We start from the raw sequence: 12,985 nt of genomic DNA, 5'->3' as shown, positions 1-12,985 counted from the left end.
TATTTATTTTGGTAAGAATATTTAACATGAGATATATCCTCAACAAATTTTCAGGTGTACAATACAGTATTGTTAAAAATACTTTTATATAGGCATTATGCCACACATCACATCTCTAGAACTTAGTCATCACGCCTAATTAAAACTATGCCAATTGAGCAATTTCAGATTTCTCCCTCCTCTCCTGGTAACTTCTGTTCTACTTTCTAATTCCATGAGTTTGACTATTTTAGATACCTCATATTAAGTAATATCATGCAGTATTTATCATTCTGTGGCTGGCTTATTTCACTTAGCATAATGTTCTCCGGGTTCATCTATGTTGTTGCATATGGCTATACTTCCTCGTTTTTTAAGGCTGAATAATTCCACTGTATGCATATAACCATATTTTCTGTATCCACTCATCTGCCAATGGACATTTAGGTTTTTTCCGCACTTTGCCTATTGTGAATAGTGCTGCGATGAATGTGGGAGTATAAAGAAATACCTCTTTGAGATCCTGATTTCAATTCTTTCGAATAAATACCCAGAAGTGGGATTCCTGGATCATATAGTAGTTTTATTTTTAATTTTTGGGGAACCTTCACATTGTTGTCCATAGCAGTTGTACCATTTTTCATTCCCACTAACAAGTATAAGATGTGTGTGTATGTTTGTGTGTGTATATGTATGTATATACACACATATGAAATCAAATATATATTAATTGAAGATACTATTTCACACACAAGGCTTATATCTGAGATACTAAACCTTCTAGGATAAGATAATTTGGAGAATTAGCAAACATTAGCAGAACTAAAGCATTACTGGGAGTGAAAAGGAAGAGTATTCTTCTGGTTTCCATAGTCAGAGGGCAATGATATTTGTATGACAGACACATCAGAGCTGTAAAGGCCTTTGATTATTGTGGAATATTACTCTTAGTTGGTCTCCCTATCCTTTTTCACATTTTAGCATTGCTCATATTATAATTCTCTAACTTTCTAATGAAAATGGAGTCTCAAGGATATGGTCTTTTGCCCACGTGGACTGCACAGTGTGTGAACTGAGCCTCCAGACCTTACTCAGACTCGGAGTTGATGTTGAACAGACATTAGGGGGTTTCAGAAATCACCTGGGACTCTTAAAGAAATTCTGAGCTACTTGGAAATTTTATTTCTTATGTCTGCATTAGTATTATTATCAATTATCAATGAACAGAAGTTCACGGAGGATGCACTGTCAAATTTTGCAGATGATCTTTAACCTATTCCTGTGGTGCTTTTGTCTTTAAACAAAGAATCCCATCATTGTCCTTTTGATTGGTCTCACTTGCCAATTTCTGCTACTGTTAAATCACATTTCCATAATTGATGGACCTCTTTTCTATCTACCCCTCTATAATTGGCTATGGTCATCCTATTTATGTGTGTATACACACACACACACACGTGTATATGTGTATACATAAACATATGTATGTATGTGTGTATTCAGCTTTATCTTCTCCACAAAACCTAACTCTAAGAGTTCTTCCTCTAATTCCTTATCTATTAGAGTTTACATTTGGGTCTGTCCCCCCACACCCTGCTTGGGATCATGATTTTTGTCCTTCTTTATAATTAGTGTGTAGTATGCTCCAAGGATCATAGCAACATTGCTTTCCTGTAATCCTGTAATTCTTTTTTTTTCTTTTTTTGAGATGGAGCCTTGCTCTGTCACCCAGTCTGGAGTGTAGTGGTGCGATCTTGGCTCACTGTAACCTTCACTTCCCGGGTTCAAGTGATTCTCTTGCCTCAGCCTCCCAAGTAGTGGGGATTACAGGCATGTGCCACTACACCCAGCTAATTTTTTGTATTTTTAGTGGAGACAGGGTTTCACCATGTTGGCCAGGCTGGTCTCGAACTCCTGACCTCAAGCTATCCACCTGCCTCGACCTCCCCAATTGCTGGGATTACAGGCATGAGCCACTGTGCCTGGCCTCCTATAATTCTTTTGAATTATATAATTCTAAGAATTAAATATTTATATGATTATTTTATTAATCTATTGACTCTTGAGAGCAGAGGTCTTGGCTATTTTTGTTCATTACTGTATCTCCAGCATCTATCACTGTATTTGATATGTAGAAACTTTTTGATGAATGAATTAATGGATAAATGGATGGGTGAGGCTTTATTAGGACTAGAGCCTGGGGGATCAGAGGTTGTAGTATGTCAGCTATGGAGTAACAAGCTCCTTAACTAAGGATGTGGGTAGCAGGAATGGAAAGCAATGGAACTGTGATAGCTGACTGCATTAAGAGCCTCAGTTTTTCGGACCTCCTTGTAATCTTTCCCTTTGCCCTTTGTAACTGTGGTCTCATCCCACTCTGACCCTGAGCTTGGCCTTATGACTTACTTTGGCCAATGGGACAGTCACAAACTTGATGTAACCAGAGGCTTAAAATGGAAAAGTGCTTCCACATCAGAATATGCTTGGGCTGTCTGGGCTGGTATATGGGAAGGTGAGACACATAGAAGAGAGCCAGTCTTCCCAGCTGAGGCCATCCTAGACCAGCTGATAGCTAGCTGACCACTGGCCACTTAAGTGAGCTCCAGCCCAATGTAGAAGAACTGGCCAGCCAAACCCAGCCATGACCAGCAGACTGCCTTGCTTTCTCATAGAAACACGAGCAATAATACAGGATTGTTGTTTTAAGCCATAGAGTTTTAGGGGGGCTTGTAAGACTGAATTATTGTGGCAATAGTTCTTGCAGGGGAAGAGGCAGAGATTCTGAAAGCATCAGAATGGAGCTGCAGCTGTGGCTGCACTGAGTGAGTTAATTTGCAAAGTGAAAGAGAATATAAAACTGAAGGTGGGGAATGAATATAAGAAAGGAGTGGGAGGAGAAAGGAGCCAGAGAAAGGCTGGCAAGTGAAGTAGGACAAAGATAAAGGGAGCATAGTGCAAGCCAACGGAGGAAGAAGTGTCAAGGGAGGGAAGGGAAACAGAATTAGATGCTGAAAAGAGAGAGGCATGAAAAACAAAGACTATGGAAAGGTCAACAGATTTGATAAGAAAGAGTTACTTGAGGTCTGTTCCTTCATGACACCTCATCAGACTAAACAGAAGGGTGACATCAAATTTTGCTGACATGCAGACAAGCAGTTCCTCCTGTGCTTGAATAGAAAGTTCATATGAAGTTAATGATTACTCTTTTGATGCTGTTCGAATATATATGTTGATTATATGGCTTTTCTGTTTCAATTAAATTCAAAAATATTAATAGAGCATGTACTTAATAGAACAGAGATAAATTACATGTAAAGAAAGATTTTGAGTACTCCTTGTTGCCGCTTTTATTTTTTTAAATTTTTAAATTCTTATTTTTAATTCAATTTTTATTTTAGGTATAGAGGGTACATGTGCAGATTTGTTACATGGGTGTGTTGTACCCAGCTAGTGAGCATAGTACCTAATATGCAGTTTTCCAACCCACAGCCCACCTCCTTTCCCTCTCCGGTAGTCTGCAGTATCTATTATTCCCAAGTTTATGTCCATGTGTGTCCAACATTTAGCTCCCATGTGTAAGCAAGAGCATGTGGTATTTAGTTTTCTGTTCCTGCATTAATTCACTTACGATTATGGCCTCTAGCTCTATCCATGTTTCTGTAAAGGACATGATTTCATTCATTTATGGCTGTGTAGTATTCCATGGTATATGTGTACCATAGATTCTTTATCCAGTCTACCACATTGATGGGCACCTAGGTTGATTCCATATCTTTGCTGTTGTGAACGGTGCAGTGATGAACATATGAGTGCATGTGTTTTTTGGGTATAATGATAGTAGCTCTGTTTCAAGTTCTTTGAGAAATCTCCAAACTGCTTTCCATAGTGGCTGACCTAACTTGCATTCCTATCAATAGTTTACAAGCATTCTCTTTTTCCCACAGCCTCGCCAACATCTGTTGTTTTTTGACTTTTTAATAATAACCATTCTGACTAGCGTGAGATGGTATCTCATTGTGGTTTTGATTTGCATTTCTCTGATGATTAGTTATGGTGAGCAATTTTGTTATATGTTTTTTGGCCACAGATATGTCTTCTTTTGAGTAGTGTCTGTTTATGTCCTTTGCCCACTTTTTAATGGGTTGTTTTTTGATTTGTTGATTTGTTTATGTTCCTTATAGATTCTGGGTATTAGATTTTTGTCAGATGCATAGTTTGCAAATAATTTCTCCCATTCTGCAGGCTGTCTGTTTAATCTGTTGATAGTTTCTTTTGCTGTGCAGAAGCTGTTTAGTTTAATTAGGACCCACTTGTCGATTTTTTTGTTGTTGTTGCAATTGCTTTTGGGGACTTAGCCAAAAATTCTTTGCCAAGACCAATGCTGAGAAGGGTACTTCCTACGTTTTCTTCTAGGATTTTTATAGTTTGATATCTTACATTTAAATCTCCACCCCATCTTGAGTTAGTTTTTGTATATGGTGAGAGTTAAAGGCCCAGTTTCATTCTTCTGCATATGGCTAGCCAGAAATCCCAGCATCATTCATTGAATAGGGAGTCCTTCCCCATTGCTTACTTCAGTTGGCTTTGTCAAAGATCAGATGGTTGCAAGTGTGCAGCTTTATTTCTGAGTTTTCTATTCTGTTCCATTGGTCCACATGTCTGTTTTTGTGCCAGTACCATGATGATTTGGTTACTATACCCTTATACTGAAGGCTATACCCAACTTGAAGCTGGGTAGAGCGATGTCTTTGGCTTTCTTCTTTTTCCTTAGGATTGCTTTGGCTATTTGGGCTTTTTTGGTTCTATATAAATTTTAGAAGAGTTTTCTCTAATTCTGTGAAGAATGACATTGGTAGTTCGATAGGAGTAGTGTAAATTTCTTTGGGCAGTATGGCCATTTTAACAATATTGACTCTTCCAACCCATGAGCATGGAATGTTTTTCCATTTATTTGTGTCATCTATGATTTTTTTCAGTGGTATTTTGAAGTTCTCCTAGTACAGATCTTTCACCTCCTTGGTTAGCTGTATTCCTAGGTGTTTCATTTCCTTTGTGGCTATTGCACATGGGATTGTGCTCCTGATTTGACTCTTAGCCTGGACATTATTGATGTAGAGATATGTTACTGATTTTTGTACACTGGTTTTGTATCCTGAAACCTTACTAAAATGGTCTATCAGTTAGTAGTCGTTTGGCAGAGTCTTAAGGGTTTCTCTGTATAAAATCATATCACTAGTGAAGAGAGAGAGTTTGTCTTCTTCTTTTCCTATTTGGATGCCTTCTTTCTTTTGCCTGATTGCTCTGCCTAGGACTTCCAACAACTAGATTTTGAAAACTTGTTTGAGATGGGCTGTTGTGGGGTAAATAGGGATGATCCTTTAAAATGAAGAACAGTTCACGGCAGCTGTAGGTGATGAGTCTTGGCAGGATGCTGTGGCTACCTGTGCTATTAAGATATGATGAATACGGGATAACAGAGTGAGGTGTGAGCCAGAGTCCAGGGATTTCCAAAGAGTGTTCAAGAACTATTTGGACACCTGATCCTCAGGGAAGATATAAAAAGGTCAAGAGTCGGCACTGAAGAAGGAAGTTTTTGAAGACAGTGATTGAAATGTAACTGATCCACTTATCTTCTCCGACCTTAGTGACCAAAGCATAGAGGGGAGCCTGTCTGTCACATGAAATCTAGCAAAAGGGGCTTGAATCGGATCATGCAGGGAGCATGTGTCCCTCAGCCGAAGCCTGACTCATCCCCTGGGAGAGTGGAAGTGGCCTCCTGTAAAGTAGGATAGACAGGGGTAGCATTAGGAACTTCCCACATGCCCCTTTAGGAATCCTCAAATATGGAATCCCTAAACGAGATGTTGGCTAGGCATTGTTTTAAAAGGGATTTTGCCTAAGAAGGTGGACTTTTCAGGCAAGGAGATTTTAGCCTAAAGAGGTTATGATATAGACCACTGGGAGCAGCAGCTGAGAAGGAAGGGAGGAGGGGCCAATAGCCTAGAGAGGGCACAGCTTCTGTATGGGCTGTTTCAGCAGAAGGACCCTAATGGGAGTGCCAATCAGTGTGGAACCCATGAGAGTGCACAGGGCAGAAGCAATTGGCAATAAACACCTATGAGGCCCAGAGAGAGCCGAGCCATCTGATACTAGCAGCAGACAAGCAGCCTCCTCATCCTCCTCCCTGTCTCCCTTCACCCCCTCCAGCATGGCAGGGTGAGATGTCTTGGTTAGCAAGGTGTAGGGGTTGATGGAGGAATCTAGGCTGTTGGAAAAAAGGAGCTTGGCCACATTCCATTAACCCAACCAAGCAGTCGTCCCAGTAGGCACCAACTGTGGCTATGGGAGTCAAATCAAATTTTCAGTTTTGATGATTTGAGATTCTGTGATTTAGAGTGACCATAGGATTTTCTTACCTAAGTGCAAGGCCAGAGAAAGGATCACGCACATTGAATATATTTACAAGAATAGTGGAAGACAAAAATCAAGTGAGTTTTCAAAAAGTGGAAACAACACAATGTGTCCATTGAGTCAAATGGATGAGTGGATAGAAAAAATGTGGCATATGCGTAAAGTGAAATATTATTCTGCCCTAAGAAGTGAAATTGTGATGTGTACTACAACATGGGCAGGCCTTAAAAGCATTATATTTAGTGAAATCATCCAGACACAGAAGGACAAATATTGTATGATTCTACTTATATGAGGTAGCCAAAACAGACAAATTCATAGAAACAGAAGGTACAATAGAGGCCACTAGGGACTGACAGAATGAGAGAAAGGCAAACCATTGTTGGATGAGCATAGAATTTCAGATTGGAAAGATAAAACATTCTGGAGATGGATAGCAGTGATAGTCGCTTAACAAGGTGAATGTAATTAATGGCACTGAATTGCACACTAATGAACAGTTAAAATGATAAATATTATGTATATTTTACCACCATAAAAAATTAAGTGGCTTTTTTGATTAGAATTCTTTGTGTTTAAAATAACTGTTTATATCCATGATGAGACTCTTATATAATGGTAGGTACATCTTCTGGGTGAGTAGCAGTGGATTTATTTATTAATTATTACTCATCCCCTTCCCCTTATCAATGCTGGGTTGGACAGTTGGATATAGATATGGCCAAGATCCGGCTCTTGGCTTTAGGTAATTGGGTTAGTGTAGTCTATCTTTCATCATGAGACCCTCAAGAAGGTTTGTTTAATTCAGCGTGCAACACAGTTAATATAATACTTCTTAACTCATAGGCACTTACTAAATCTTTATTATTTTTATGATAATTAGAGGAAGCAATTAGAGGACTGTCCAGCAAAATGATTCTTCAGAAAGTTTCTGATTTAGCTGTATTCTCCATGGCACTCTACACCTGTTTTCTACCTATAGAAGAATGTAGAGTTGTGGCTTAATTGAGAAAAATAAAACTTAAAATCATTTTTGTCTAGAATATAAATTACTGTTATTAGGGTTGACTGCAAAAACTCTACAGACCCACAGACTCAGACACACACAAAAACACATACATAGAAACACAAACACAAACACACACACACACACACACACACTTTAGTCCAGGATATTCATTTCACTTTAAACTCTGGCCTCACTTGGAACGAATGTTTGGGCAAGCCCTAACATATTATCTTTGGGTATTCCCCGGTCCTGTAGTTAGTCAACCACACAGAGGGCAGATCTAGAGGAGATAATTGATTTAATGATAACTTAAATGATTAATCCTTTTTCTGCAGCATCTTAATATGCAGAGATTATCTTGTCTGATGCCTGAGTTATAAATATATTGCCACTCGTGTTTAATCCCACACAGCACCTATCTTTTCCTTGAATCTACTCAAGTGTTCAACAACAGCCTTCTAGGTTTCTGTCTCCCAGGTAATTCAGATGAAACCAGGAAATCATGCTGATAAAATAGTTTCATCCTGCTTGGAATCGTGTACCTCGCAGTGCACCCTTTTCAGAGAAGCTAAAGGAAATTCAAAATAAGAGACGGAGTCATGACTCGGGGATGACAACTATGTCTCTGTGTTCTGCTGTATTCAGGACAGTGTGGATCATGGACTACCTAGGACCCGCTTCTGAAGGTAGTGAGAAGCAGACTCAACCATGAATTCTTTTAGAGTCAGAATCCTTCACCTATTAAGATACACAACATACGCACTTTTTAACTCCAAGACTTCCATTTTTATTCCTATCACTTATCCAATCTAGGGAGCTTCAGCTTACCCTCTCTTTCTGAGTGAACTGAAAACATTTGGAACAATTAGGTGATTCCACTGTACTTCAAACCCTCACCTTAAGGAGGAACATATTCTTGGCTCATCGCTTCCTTTGAATTTCAAGTTTATCCCTACCAAGGACATATTTCTTTGATGTACTGAGGGTAGGCTTGCCAGACTTAGCAAAACAAAACAGAAAAACAAACAAACAAAAAGCATGTATTGTTAACTTTAAAGTTTTGAGAAACAATGAACGAGTTTTTAGCATGTCCCAAGTACAGCATGGGACACGGGTATAGTAAAGAATTATTCATTGTTTGTTTATAATTCAAATTTAACTGGGTAAATTTAATTCATTTACTTTCATTCATTTAATCTGGCAATCCCTGTTGACAGCCAAGATGTGAGATATGTATGTGTACACATATCACCTAAGAAACAGAAAGCTTTGGGGGTTTATTTAAATATACAGGAGAAGATAATAGAGTACGCCATCGAACTTCAATCACTGCGGGCTGCTGTGGATTTTTTTTTTCTTCCTTTTTTCTTGCAACCTTTTCAAGTGTTAAATACCAGACTCACCTTGCTAATGGTTTGGCCACCAGTAAGAAACAATGGCAAAAGGGATCATTTACCTTGCTTTCTCCATGCAGGACTCACCTGCTTTCGGGTCCAGGAGAACTCGCTGTGGTATTGTTCTTCTCTGCTCCTTTTCCAAAGGACAGCCCAGGCGTGCTAATTGCTGGGTGGCAGCCACACTAAATGCAAGTGGACGACAGCTGGGTGCCGGGCTCGCTCTGCAAGAGGAGATTTGGGTTTCCATTGTAGTCTGCGTCATAATCCGTACCCTTCCATCTGCACTAACTGTTGTTTTAGGTCTCAAGTAATTGGCTGGAGCTGAAAACATAAACACCTCCACGCGCCTGCCCTTATCATTTTCTTTTTATGTTGGTTTAGGAAATACACCTGAGAGACCAAATGCATACAATGAATCCAGCAATTACCAACCACCATGGGCGAGCAGCAAACGCTCAAACAACAAAACACCCCATGATTTCTTCATGGGGATGGGGGTCCCAGATCTGGGTCTAGGACTCCCTCCCACTTCTGTCCTGGGAAAGCTGATTTCAATACTGCCAAAGACGTGGAACTTTTCTGAAGAAGGTTCTCTCCCGATTTATTTTGAGTAAACAACTGGTACAGGTTATGTATAGTGCTGGGAAAACTAATGCAGAGAAAGAGGTGGGACATAACTAGTTTGGTTGTCATCTGTGAAACATTTAATTGCGACATTGTTAAAAGGAAAATTAGATCGATCTCTCTCTCTCTCTTTTTTTTCCCCCCCAGGTATGGCTTTGGCAGAAAACTCCCAAAGGAACATTAGAAAGTGGAGATTAAGGGTGAAGATGGGGAGAGACATTCAAAAACACAACTATCATTTCATACCTTTGGGACTGAGTTGTTCAGTCATTCAACAAGCATTTCTTGAGCACATTCTATGTATTGGGCACCCTTTTACTGAGCAAGACAATTTAGAATGAGGTTGTGAACATGAACTTGGAGCTACCTGGGCTTGTAATCCCAGCTCAGCCACCTACTAGTTAACGTGTCCTTGAGCCATCTACCTAATCTATCTGTGCCTCCTTTCTCTCACTTGTTGAATGGAAATAATATGATTAAGTCCTTCATAAGGTCTCTGTGAAATGGAAATAATAGTATTTCTTACCCCATAGGGTCATTGCGAGGATTAAATTGGTTAATGCCTGTGAAGCACTTAGAAAAATTCTTGGCACATATTAACTACCAGGTACATATTAGCTCTTATTTGGTGGTGATGTTGCGTTGCTGTTTAACATGAAGGAATGTGCCGTGTGACATTTTGCGTAAACGATGATGAAAGGGAAGAAACACTACCCCAAACCTATTAGTGAAAGACTGGGTAGACATGATTTTTATTCATGCTCCCTCCTGCAGACAGTAAATTACTTAGGAAGTTGTTTCTGTCACTTTCTGCTTTGGTCCTCAAACATCAAGAACATGGTTTCTTTAAATAATTCTTTAAAAATTGTTAGAACAACAATGATATGCGCTAACTGGAGGAACATGTAGAACGCATGTTTGCCATCGCCTAACTGAAAATTAGAATGATCATCTTGGGTATGTTACATTGAATTAAGTTTGGCCTAAAGTTGCCTCCATCCATATTTTAAGGCTGGCCTAACAGTTTCTCCATGCCTAGCGAACTGTAACCTAACTTGATGGTTAAACAGACAGCAGCCTACAATTGTAACAAGTAGCCGAGTCTCAGCCAATCTGAGCAGTTGAATTTCAGCCAGTCATGGGGACCAACCGTTCAACCTGTGTTCCTAGAAGGCAAACACTGAGCTATCACCAGTTCAGCTGTTTCTGTATCCACTTCTATTTTGTGTACGCCATTTTTCTTTTTCTGTCTGTAAACATTATCCATGCAACAGTCCTGGGGTTGCTCTGACTCTATTCTGGTTTGGGGGCGGGGCGGGGCGGGGGGGCTGCCTGATTCATGAGTCGTTCTTTGGTCCTACATTCTGTTAAATGCAACGTGTCTAAAGTTTCTCTTTGAACAGGTAGTGCGACTGAGCTACTATTCAAAATATTCTCTGTGTCCCACTGTGGCTCGCCATCATACATTCTGTATCTTTTGCTTATCTTCCTGTCATGAGACCAGCAATGTCTTGACACCGCTCACCTGAAGCCAGCAATCAGTCAACTGGGGAAGACATCAATCTCTGTGATTGTAAACTACTGAGACCGGGTAGTTTGTGGCCTTAATCTAGCCCATCCTGACTGATACTATTGGCTCTAACCAATGACCACCTAAACCATGGTTTTGTCTTTATTTGATGCCAGGATTGCTTTTTTGTTAGTTGGTTGATTATTACAGGAACAGTAGATGTTCATGTATTAAAAAGTAAGGGTTGGCCGGATGCGGTGGCTCACGCCTGTAATCCCAGCACTGTGGGAGGTCGAGATGGGCAGATCACGAGGTCAGGAGTTCAAGATCAGCCTGGCCAACATAGTGAAACCCTGTCTCTACTAAAAATGCAAAAATTAGCTGGGCATGGTGGCGCACACCTGTAATCCTAGCTACTCAAAAGGCTGAGGCAGGAGGATTGCTTGAACCTGGGAGGCAGAGGTTGCAGTGAGCTGAGATAGTGCCACAGCACTCCAGCCATGGTGATAGAGTGAGAGTCTGTCTCAGAAAAAAAAAAAAAAAAAAAAAAGTAAGGCTTACATCCCAAATAATTTTTGTTTCCTTAGTAAGTTACTATGGATCCGCTACGCATTCATTCATCTAAGTTCACCATCCTTTTACCTATTCACTTATTTAACAGACCTTCTGTTAGTAACTAGTTTATATTGGATTTGGGTCTTGGTTCTGGGGGAAGCAGATAGGTGGTTCAGAAATGCATAAAACAGAGTTCCTGTCCTCAGCGTGTTTATCAAAAGTGCAAAAATCTGTTTTAGGACACAAAGTTCTAGACACTTACTTGCTGTGCAAAGTAAAATTGTGTCCTACTTGTACCACTCTGTTTTTTGTTTTTTTTTTTTTTGAGATGGAGTCTTGCCCTGTGACCCAGGCTGGAGTGCAATGGCCCTGATCTCGGCTCACTGCAACCTCCACCTCCTGGGTTCAGACGATTCTCCTGCCTCAGCCTCCTGAGTAGCTGGGATTACAGGCGCCCACCACCACGCTCAGCTAATTTTTGTATTTTTAGTAGAGACGGGATTTCACCATGTTGGGCAGGATGGTCTCGATCTCCTGACCTTGTGATCCACCCGCCTTGGCCTCCCAAAGTACTGAGTTACAGGCATGAGCCACTGCGCCCGGCCAATACCACTCTGTTTAAACTTCAAGTCCTTCCCCCTAGCTACCAATATTTTATGAGTTGGCGTTGACTTAGTGGTTACTCTAATCTGTAGTCTTCCTAAGGGTTAAAAATGTAAATCAGATCCTTTGCACCTTGACTTTCCAGGCTAAACATGTGTGTTTATTTAAATTAGTCTCTCATTGACTGTCCTCACTATCTTCATAATGTTAGTTGCCCCTTATTTGGCTATTTAAACTTCAGTAGTTTTTTTCTCTTTTAGGCAGATATCTAGCTTAAGCAAATCTCTCCAGATTTTGACACCCTATGACTTTGTTGGTGAGTTTTCTCTGTAGATTTTTTATTTTTTATTTTTAAATCCAGATGATAAACACTGTCAATGTATTTTTGATTTATGTTAATTTCTGGCCAGAATTTTCTAGATAATAACTTCTGTCTTCTGTTATTTTTCCCCTTGTCATTCACTCATGCTTGGGATTTTATATGCACTGGGGTCTGGGATAAGGGAGTAAAATTTACTTAACTTTGAGCACATTATCACTTTTTCCAGCATCTTGGGTATATTACATATCATATTAATTACCAAATGACTCCTCTTTTAATAAGTTCTCAAATCTTTTAGTAGATCTAAGCGCTTAAACAAATAAACCCAACATTTCTTGTAGACATGGACAAATGAAGTTTTGCATTTCAACCAAAGTAAGAGAATAGTCTTTAAAACAGATATAAAATAATAATAATAACAGGAAATTTTTTGCTTCCTCTAGTGATCATATTTTCACTTGGAAACATTTTTTATATGAACAGAAAAGGAAAATAATAATCTTATTTATTTTAATTGTCAAATTAACCATCTTTGATAACTTATAAAGTACTGCTGTTTTAAAAAAGAAAATTAA

This window comes from Theropithecus gelada, chromosome 3 (genome assembly GCF_003255815.1).
Source record: "Theropithecus gelada isolate Dixy chromosome 3, Tgel_1.0, whole genome shotgun sequence".
Classification (NCBI taxonomy): domain Eukaryota; kingdom Metazoa; phylum Chordata; class Mammalia; order Primates; family Cercopithecidae; genus Theropithecus; species Theropithecus gelada.
Note: the sequence above shows the minus strand (reverse complement) of the source record.